Source organism: Mesocricetus auratus, unplaced genomic scaffold (assembly GCF_017639785.1).
Source record: "Mesocricetus auratus isolate SY011 unplaced genomic scaffold, BCM_Maur_2.0 Super-Scaffold_100003, whole genome shotgun sequence".
Lineage (NCBI taxonomy): Eukaryota > Metazoa > Chordata > Mammalia > Rodentia > Cricetidae > Mesocricetus > Mesocricetus auratus.
In genome coordinates, this window is record NW_024429188.1 from 85,166,681 (window position 1) to 85,177,312 (window position 10,632).

Consider the following 10,632-nt stretch of genomic DNA (forward strand, 5'->3'; position numbering starts at 1 on the left):
AAGGGAAGAGGGAGAGGAAAGAGACACAGAGACAGAGAGAGAGCAGAAGAGAAGAGGGAGACAGGAAAAGTCCTGTCTACCCCAGGAGAACAGGAGAAAGAGATTGTAAGTGGGCAGGGGTCTTTCTTTTAAAGGGGTCTTTTGCACCTGTGTACAGACTACACAACCATGGAACCCTGTGCTGACCAGGATACTGCCTGAGTGCATTCTGCCAGGTGTCAGACAGGCCAGCATAATGCCTGAATCCTTCCACCATCATCACTGCATCCTCACTGAAACTCCTCTCAGATGTCCTATGGCTGCCCTGAGTCATGAAAACCCTGTAGGTATTGTTTCACAGCATCAGTCACTTCATGAGCTTCAACAGGTCTTAGATAGGGTAGATGTTAGAGAAGGCCAACCGCAGGTCCAGGTGTGGGCCTGCGTGGTAGTTGAGCCTCCTTCATGCCAGGCAAAGGATTCTTTTTTTTATTATTATTCGTTGGCTTATTTTTTATTATCATTTTTATTTTAATTTTAAATAGCTTGTTTTACATGTCAATCCCAGTTCCCTCTCCCTCCCTCCTCCCGCACTCCCTTCCCTCACCCTCCCACCCTATTGCCAAATCCTTCCACATAGGGGATATCTAGAGTCTGTCATTTCACTCTGGGTAGGGTCCAGGCACTCCCCTAAGAGTCCAGGCTGAGAGAGAGCATCCCTCTTTGTGCTATAGGCACACGATGACTGTTTGTATTCCAGGGATAGACACTGATCCACAGCTCAGGGCCCCATAGGTTGCCCAGACCCCCAATTGTGAGTGTCAGTGAGAAGGCCTGGGCAACCTATGGGGCCCTGAGCTGTGGATCAGTGTGTATGCCTGGTATACAAACTGTCTTCATGTGCCTATAGCACAAAGAGAGATGCTCTCTCAGCCTGGACTCTTAGGGGAGTGCCTTGACCCTACCAAGAGTAAAATGACAGACTCTAGATATCCCCTATGTGGAAGGATTTGGCAATAGGGTGGGAGGGAGGGGGGGAAGGGGAGTGCGGGAAGAGGGGAGGGAGAGGGAACTGGGATTGACATGTAAAACAAGCTGTTTAAAATTAAAATAAAAAATGATAAAAAAGGAAACTCAATTGGTCTTGAATGCAGCCTAACATTTGGGATTTTTTAAAAAGTTCTCCAAGTAATCTGTGTCAATGAGCAGTCAAGCTTGGGAACCTCCATTTTTATCCACCATTTGCAACTCTTGTACTTATTCAGATGCTGGTATGCCTGGAAGATATGGTGCTCTTTGAAGGGCCCTATAAAATATTGATATCATGCAATTGTTTCCTTTAAACAACAAAGGTTAATAACAAAGAAGCCATGTTGATTTGAGTATAAAATGTAAAAGCACAACCCTGTGCACCAGCATCCTGGTGACAGTCATGTGGCATAAACAGCAACTATTTGACTTCTCTTAAACACTCTGGAAAACAAGCTCCCTTCATCCAGAAGCAACCCTCTCTGTGGATGAAACTTTTATAATTAAAATGGGGAGTTCATGTGAAGAAGATAGAAATAAAACATGGTGTAATGAAACAGGTGTTCCCTTGGGAACAGTCGTGGGGGCTGGACTGGGAGTAAAGCTTTGAAAAATCTTGGGTAATCTGAAAATTACTGCTCCATTAAGGCTCAGTTTAGCAGCTACTCTAGATGGTTAATAAAAATAAACAACTGCCCTCAAAGTACCAAGTTGTATATTCTGTATCTCTCTGTTTTGAAAATCAAGAATTATATTCCAAAATTGTCATTTGTAAAATTCTTTTTTTAAAAATACAACAATAATATGTACCCTTGAAATAATTATCTGTCTTGTCCTTCTTAGTCACAAATTCCCTCTAAACTTAGTCTTTATATTTGATATCCATTTTATTGTATATTTGTTCTTTAAACTGTGAGCCCAACTACTAGGATAAAATGTGTAACTACTAGAGAAACAGTAAGAATTTAAAGTCATTTGCCACATATGCTGCCAATGTTTGAGTCACTTCAGCCCATTAAAGCTTATAAAAGCAAATTATGTGCCCTCTCTAGGTCTACTAAAATTGACTTTCACCAGAGTGGTTTTAGAGGAGCATAGTTACTGAATTAGATACTGCTGAATTGTTAAGTTTATACTCCCCCAAAGAGCATTTAGTAAGTCAGCACATCTGTAATGTCTAAATAACTGCTCTTATAAACAAAGACAGAGGTAACTGGAGGCTACAAAGTTAATAGCTCTCTAGACACTTATCTATTCCAGTTCATCACTGGGTGATATCTTTATGGGGATTCCTTACATCATGTTACTCAATGCAGGCATACAAAGGTGACAGTAGCAGAAGTTGGTAGCAAGATCTGTGGTTGTGCAACTGAAAACCTAGATCCTATCCCTTGAATGGGAGTCCTGAACCACACACTATCCTCAGAATATATTTCAGTATGGGCCATCAAAATATTATTTAAAGTAATGACCTTCAATGATAGTAGGTTGGTTATGACAGAGAGATTAAGAATCTTAAACAATTGGGGAAACATCCATCCCCATCTAATGGAGCAAGGAGAGTCATTCAGTGAATGAGTAGGAATCCCTAAAGTAGAATAGTTTTAATAGTTTGATCATTGTCATGAACATTAGGCTTCCATTGGCAGGGGCAAATGTTTTCCAGTAAGACTGAAATGGTCATCACATAATTGTCTACAGTAGTAGTTAGGCAAGATAGTATGTATTTGTGACTTTTTACTTCAAGAGGCCAAAGACGATATTGTACAATTTTATCACTGTTTAGTGTTGTGGAATATCAGTTTAAAATGTGTTACATTCATTTGCGCTGTGGAATATTTGTTTAATGATGCAAAGATATGTTGCATTCTTTTATGTTGCATTTGTTTAACTCTGTAAATTTGTGTGAATTTACCTGACCAAAACATGTGATTGGTCTAATAAAGATCTGAATGGTCAATTGTTGCAGTGTTCCTGTCTGGTTCTGCAGTCATCTCAGAGACCCCAGATAACACATGCGACACTATATTAATTATAATCTGTTGACCAGGGACTAGGATTTTTATAGGCTAGCTCTATCTTATGTATTAACCCATAACTACTAATATATGTATTTCTACATGGTCTTACCTTACCAAGAACATCTAATGTATCCTCTCCTCCCTGGATCACATGGCGACCTCTCTCTTACTACACTTCCCAGAATCCTCCTTGTCTCCTAGTCTCACCTAAATTGCTTCACTATTGGCCAACAGTGTTTTATTCATTAACCAATAAGAGAAACATATGTACAAAAGACTTCCCCCAAAATCCAATAGCTAGGCAGGGGAAGGAAATAGGCAGGACTGGTAGGCAGAGAGAATAAATAGGAGGAGAAATCTAGAGAAGAGGAGTGAGGAAGGGATGAGAGGAAAATGACATGGGCTGGACATCCAGCCACACAGCTAGCCATGTACTAAGAAGGAGAGAAAGACACATTAGAATAAAGAAAGGGGAAAAGTCCAGCAGTAAAATGTAGTTAAAGAGAAACAGGATAATTCCAGTTAGGAAAGCTGGTTAGAAAAAAAGCATAGTTCATGGGCCTCCACTTGTTTTCTGGCAGTAGGAACACTGACCCAGACAAGACCCTCAGAGGCAGTATGGGCCAGGACAACACCATGCCCACTCATATAAATATGTTCCCTGGCAGCAACATGACCATTAGACATCAACATGGCTTCAGGTGGCAGCAAAGACAATAGACATGAGATTTGGCTTTCAGTGGTAACTTAGGCCAAAGAAATGAATGCAGACCCCAGCTACACCAAGACTTTGGCCTCAGCCATGACCCTTGACAGCAGCGAATGCCTGGATATCAGCACAGGCTTAAGTGGCAGTGTAGGCCTCTCATATCAGCCTGGAGCTTACTGCCTCGCATCTCCAGTTCTGCCTCTCTCCACATCTCTATCTCTTCCTTCTCACGACCACGTACTTGTTCTTCCTTTCTAGCAGGTGGGCCCTCATTACTTGTATTTTAATTGATACTTGTTGGTGTTCCCATTGTCTTAAATTCATTTTTGTACCATTGTTCCTACCACTAGATTAATAATTTCTAAGTAAGTTAATATACTCTGGATACATTTCTATAACCGTTACAGCCAAGCTTGGTTTAATTAATCTACCATCAGCATACAGATTCCCTTGCAATGCTAATAAAGCAGCCATTGGAGAGTCATATTAGTGATAGCCTCTTTTTCTTTCATTTGTGAGAAAATTTTACTTGATGAAATACTCCATTTTAAATATTCTGATTTTTCTGATCATTGTTTTCCTGTGAGTTAATTAAAAATTTGAAGCGTGCCTAGTCTAATAATTGTCTTAGGGTTTTTGTTGCTGTGAGAGACACCATGACCACAACAACTCTTATCAGGAAAACATTTAGTTGAGGGACTCTACTGTTTCAGAAGTTCAATCCATTATCACCATGATAGGGAACATAGAGGCATGGAGGAAGACATTGTGCTAGAGTAATAGCTGAGAGTTCTACATCTTGCAGGCAATAGGAAATTGACTGAGATCCTTGGCGGTATACCGAGACTAGGAAACCTCAAAGCCCACCCCCACAGTGACACACTTCCTCCAGCAAGGCCATACTGACCCCAACAAAGTCACACCTCCTGATAGTGCCACTCCCTTTGAGATTATGGGGGTCAATTGCATTCAAACTACCACAATAACATTGAATTACTTATTGAAGCACCCTATAACTCTAGTGTCATTGCATAATTAATATGTTAAGACATTGTCTATAACTCAATTCTGACAGGCTTCACAAGTGCATTTGTTGAAGACTTGGTCCACAGCTGGTGATATTATTTGGGTAACTAGCAGGACATAGGTCACTGGAATTATGGTTTGGAAGGTTATACCCAATTCATTCTTTCTCTCTGTGTCTCTGTCTCCCTCCCTCTGCCACCCCTGGCTCTTTCCTCAAGGAACTCCTCTGTAAAATGTTCCCTGCTGCCATGATGCATGGGACCAAGCAGTCATGAACTGAACCTACCAAAATCACGATCTGAAAAAACCCTCTCTCCCTTTAATCGGATCTTTTGTGGATTTGGTAATGCAGCTGGGAAAAAGTGACTAATACACTGCCTATTTACATAACCAAATAATTTATATTCAATTTGTCTAAAACATGATAACTGGGGTCAATTTTAGTTAAAAGATATAATGTGTATGTACAAGTAATTGTGTGAAAAAGAGGTTATAGCATGGAAATAAGTGTGATTCTTGAACTGCTATGGGTTTATAAATTTATCCCTGAAACTTGTTGCTCACTATGCAGTAGCATGAGGAGTAAAAGACCACTATATAGTCTGTGTTGCACCTGCTACTTTGCTTTACTGTTATAGTGAAAATAATCAAAGATTGCATATAAATGATTCTAAATAGCTACATTCCAATAAAACTTTATCTGGAGGAGGAGAGCATGGTACTTCAATTTCAGATTACTTTTACAGGTCCGAAACTATTTTTAATTCAGGGTGTTGCAGGACATTTTTGTAATCTACACATTTTGGTGGAAGTAGAAGGTTTAGAAAAGCTCAATGGCTGCAAACAAAAAAGGGAAAAGACAGTCTAGTGTCTGAGTGGTTAACAGTGTTTGGGTTTGAGGTCTAGCATACTCGTAAGGTGGTACCCAAACATCTTTAACTCCAACTCCAGTAGATCAGACAATAGCTTCTATGGTTTATAAGCACACACACACACACATATATATATATATATATATATATATGCAAACACAGACACAAATAAATAAAAATGAATCAACCACTCTAGAAAACATTATGGTAGTTTAACCCACAGAAACAGCTGACCTGAACAAGGGGGAGCTCTTGGACTCCAGATTGATGGCTGTGTGGAAAGCATGGGACTGACCCAGACCCCCTGAATGTGGGTACCAGTGAGGAGGTCTAGGTAATCTATGGGGTCTTGGCCAGTATTTATCCCTGGCGTACAAATAGACTTTGAGTGCCCATGCCACAATATGGGAGGCTCTCTGAGCCGGGACTCTTGGGGGGAGAGCCTAGGCCCTGCCCTGGATGAAATAACAATTACTGGAGATCCACCATGGAGTGCCTCACTCTACTTGGGGATCCGACTGGAGATTGGGTGGAGGACTGGGGGACCTGGGGGGGAGGGCAGAGAAGGAGGGGAGGAAGAGGGAGCTAGGATTGACATGTGAAACAAGATTGTTTCTAACCTCAAAACATAAGATAAAGAATTGCTGTGTGATCTATGAAAATCACATCTAATAGGATAGATATCCAGAAACAGGATTACTAAATCAGACTCTAAAGCTGTTTTGAGAACCTTGATGCATGGTGGCAAATTGCTTTCCTGAAGAGTGTGCCAGTTGACTCAGCTGGGAACAGCAAATCCCGAGTCTCTTCTGGGCCTGTAAATGAGTACAGAAAACAGTGAAAATATTTTTTAACTTGTTGATAATTTATTTCTTTGTAAAAAGCATTCTCTTTACACATAGGATTATAGCATTATATTCTCAGATAAAGGTGCTGCTTATGTGGTTTTGGTCTAGGATTTTCGTTAACTATAGACTGAAGATTGTCCGCACACAGCTGGTCATAAACCTCTGACAAAACAAGGAAGCACTTTCTGGTAATGAGACCTAGAGGAGGCTGCCTGTCTTGTTATCCAAACTCCATTTCTTTTTAATTTTTTCCTTTATTGAAAACAAATTTGTTTCCTCACATAACATATCCTGATAATGGTTTACCCTCCCTCTATTCCTTCCTATTCCTTCCGACCTCCCCTCCCATACAGATCCATTCCCTTTCTGTCTCTCATTGGAAAATAAACAGACTTCTAGGGGGTAATAATAAGGAAAAACCACAATAAAATAGAACAAAATTAACATACCAAAATAGGACAAAACAAACAGAAGGAAAAGAGCCTAAGAAAAGGCACAAGAAACGAATATAGACACAGAGACTCAGACCCACTTGTTTGCACACTCAGGAACCCCATAGAAACACTAAGCTCGGTTCAGGTGCACTCCAGCATGGCCTCGACCTCTTCTGGCTATGTAGCTGGTTGTTGGGTTTGGGGTGGCTGGCTGGTTTTCTGCAGCTCAAGAGAGTCCCACTGATGGACTGGGTATACAGAAATGGGGAAAAGTCAGAAAGTGTGTCAGATCACATGTATCAGATGACAGTTATGTCTATAGTGACCAGAGATGACCACCTTAACAAGGATTGATGAATACACCTAGCCCTGGTTCACGATAAGGCAGAGTGCATTGTTAGAGACATACCACTAGCATATAACATCCCCAAAGAAGAAAAGCATAAGCAAGAAGAGAAGGCTATAAAGCAGATAACCCAGCTGCTGCCAGAGGACCCCAAGAAGGTGCTATATGAACTCTGGGAAGAGTATTACACCCAATCTACTACAGAAGCCAGATTTGTGAAGCAGCTGGACCAGTGTGAAATAACCCTTCAGGCATCAAAGTATAAGACATGAAGAACACGCCCGGGAGGCTTCAAGACTTCTCTGATTCCACAGCTGGAAAATTCAATCATCCTGAGATAGTACAGCTTGTTTGTAAACTAGAGGCAGAGAGAAATGCCAACCTAGCTATTGCTTCTGCAGAACCAGGCTCCTGAGCACGTGAACCTTGCTGTCTTCACTGCTTCATGGGAATGTGTTTTCTACTGTTGATCTGAGGATTTCCCAAGATGAGAGTCTATTTTCCACTGTCCAGACTTGAACAAGAAATGTGGTATAATCCATGCCCTAAAAGAAGCCACCAAACGGGAAGCAGTCAGGAAGATGTCATGGATGAAGACTCCAGAGGAGAATGCTAATTAAATAAACAAAAAACACTCCAAAAACAGAAACACCAAGCTGGAGGCCATAATATATATGCCACAGGACTTTAGGGTAAAAAGAGAGAAAAATATGAATAAAATAAATTAAGAAAATCATGTCTAGATATATTCCTCTAAAGAACTGAAATCAGATTCTTTAGCATATATTTGCATAATCACCTTCTTAAAAGCACTATGTATAGTAGCCAAGTGGTAGAAATAATCTAAATGTCATTGGACAAATCAATACAAAAATATTGTGCATTCACACAATAGAATATTATTCTGAATGTTAGAAGAAATTTTTTTCTGTCACATATTACAACAGAATGAACCCTGAAGACATCATGATAGGTGAAATAAGACAGTCAAAAGAATCAATTAGCATGTAATTTTAGGTCCATGTGGAATATAAAGTAGGAAGATTCGTAGAAATACTAAAAAAAACAAAAACCAAAAAACTCTTCCTGGGTGATACAAAAAAGAAGGAAATGGGGAGTGGTTTGGAAGATACTAGTTTCAATTTTCCACAACAAAAGAGTACTAGAGATGCTGGAATACAATAAGATTATACTTAACACTACTGAAGTGTATACTTAAAATTGATGAAATTAATAATTTCTTCCACAAATAAAAATAAAAAATGAATTAATCTCTTGCATCCAGTCATGGTGATGCACACCTACAATGCCAGCAATTGGGGTATCTGGGAAATGCAAGGCTAGTCCAGACTATGAGTCCTTGTCTCAAAAATAAAATAAAGGAAAGAGAAAAGAAAAAAACAAAATAGCAAACAAACAACAAAACAAACAAAAAACAAAACAAAAATAGCAAAACAGGCAAACAAAAGACATGACCTTATAAAACTGGGGCTAGGGAGATGACTCAGTAAGTGTCTGCAGTGTGAGCATGAGGAACTTAGTTTGAAGCCCAGAACTCCAAAAAAGCCTTTAAACTCAGCACTGTAGAGGCAGAGACAGGAAGATTCCTAGAAGTGGGTGGCAAACTAGTCTAGTTGAATAGACTGCCTCCATGTTATGTAAAAACCCCATTTCAAAAACATGAAGTGGAAATAGATCGAGGAAGACACCTAGCATTGATCTGTGGCCTATACATGTGCACATGTGACTGCACACACCCAAACCCATAAAATGATACTTTGCTTTTACAGTAGAAGACTGCACTTGGTCTACGTGTACCTTCCCAGCACTTCCCCGTTTTTTCTTTTATCTTTTTCTTTCTTCTCTTAGATTTTATGGGCGGGAGGGGGATTGCTACAAGGGCAGAGGGCAGATACACAGGCATGGGAAATGAATGGGACCAAGACGCATGATGTGAAAGACACAAAGAATAAATAAAAAGAACATTAAATGAAAACATAAATTAATTATAAGCATCATGCCAACCTTTAAAGAGACTAATGAAATTGCTGCAATGCAAGCGGGCCGATGGCTCACTTTCTTTTTAAAGACTGATGTGGGTACAGTGCTGGAAAGGTCAGGAAAGTTGCTGTAAGAGCTACTAGGGAGGCTAGAGCATAGATGAAAGAATAGTGTGGGTAAACACAGGAGAGGACAATATAGGAACGGCAGGAAAATCCACAGCCTGTTTGAGGAAGATGACAGAAAATAGACACTGATAAACTTTTGTCTAACTTTTCCCGGCTGTGACAGTGTAGTATAGAGCAGTGAGTTCATTCATCCAGTGTCTTGAAAGTCAGTGGATCTTATCTCTCTGTCCAAAGGAAGTTGAAGAAAGATACCCAAGTGCCCTTCTCGATGCTCCAGTCTAACTCATGAAGCTTCTAAAATGCCAGTGACATTGTTTCCTCATCTGAACAGCTAGAAAGATAGGGCATTTTGTGTCCCATTGGGTTTTATTTTACTTACTAAGTAGGCATGTAACAGCCAAATTTTAGGGATCCTACTAAGTTAGTTTCAACTTTCTCATGGGAATTTGAGGAAATAATGAACCATGGTTAATGCCAAGTCAGTTCTCGGCCCCACCGAAGCAGTGCTCTCCTTTTAAATGCTGTGAAGTCCACTCAGGTCTTTCACAGCAATGACACGATGACGGTTGTTGTTAAATTAAGGCTGCAAATGTGGATGGCATTTTGAAATCCCATTACTATATGTGACAATTTTGTTTAAAACATCACCAATGTTCTTGTAGCTTCACAAAAACCACCCTTGCCTTTATCAGTGAGCACTTGAGGAAAAAAATTCAGACAGATCTTCCTTCTTCCAGGTGTTAGCCTGGTTAAATGGACTTCTTCCTGTTGTTAACAGGCTCACTTCCTTCCTTCCCAAAGGAAGAGGTGGCCTTCTTGCTCTGGGTCTCTGGGTATAAGGAGAGAGCCATTCCAGTAGATATCTGATTTTCATTTTGCTGCTGTCATGTTATGTGCTTATTTGAACTTTTGTTTCCTGTCCAAGACAGTGCTAAATAGGGAGAGAAAGCTGATCCACACTACTCAAGTTTAGCATATTGCGGAGAGAAACCATGAACTTCAAGACTGCTGTGCCCAGTTGAGAAGTTTCAAACATGACATCTATTGTAGTATTCTAGCTGATTTTTTAAGAATCCATTGTCATTTGAAGGTGTTTATGGAAATATTACAATAGAAAGATATATACTGTGCATCTTGGATAGGATTATGTCCTTGAGAAGGACATAAATGAAATAATACTGGCAATAAGTTAGTTATTGTTGAGGCTTGGTAATGGACACATGAAGATTCCCCGTACTA

At 40.1% G+C, this 10,632-nt stretch overlaps 1 pseudogene; it reads left to right on the plus strand.

The window, feature by feature from the left end:
- The first annotated feature begins 3,789 nt into the window (after positions 1 to 3,789).
- On the plus strand, positions 3,790 to 7,679 carry LOC101831025 (annotated as a pseudogene).
- Positions 7,680 to 10,632: the final 2,953 nt, after the last annotated feature.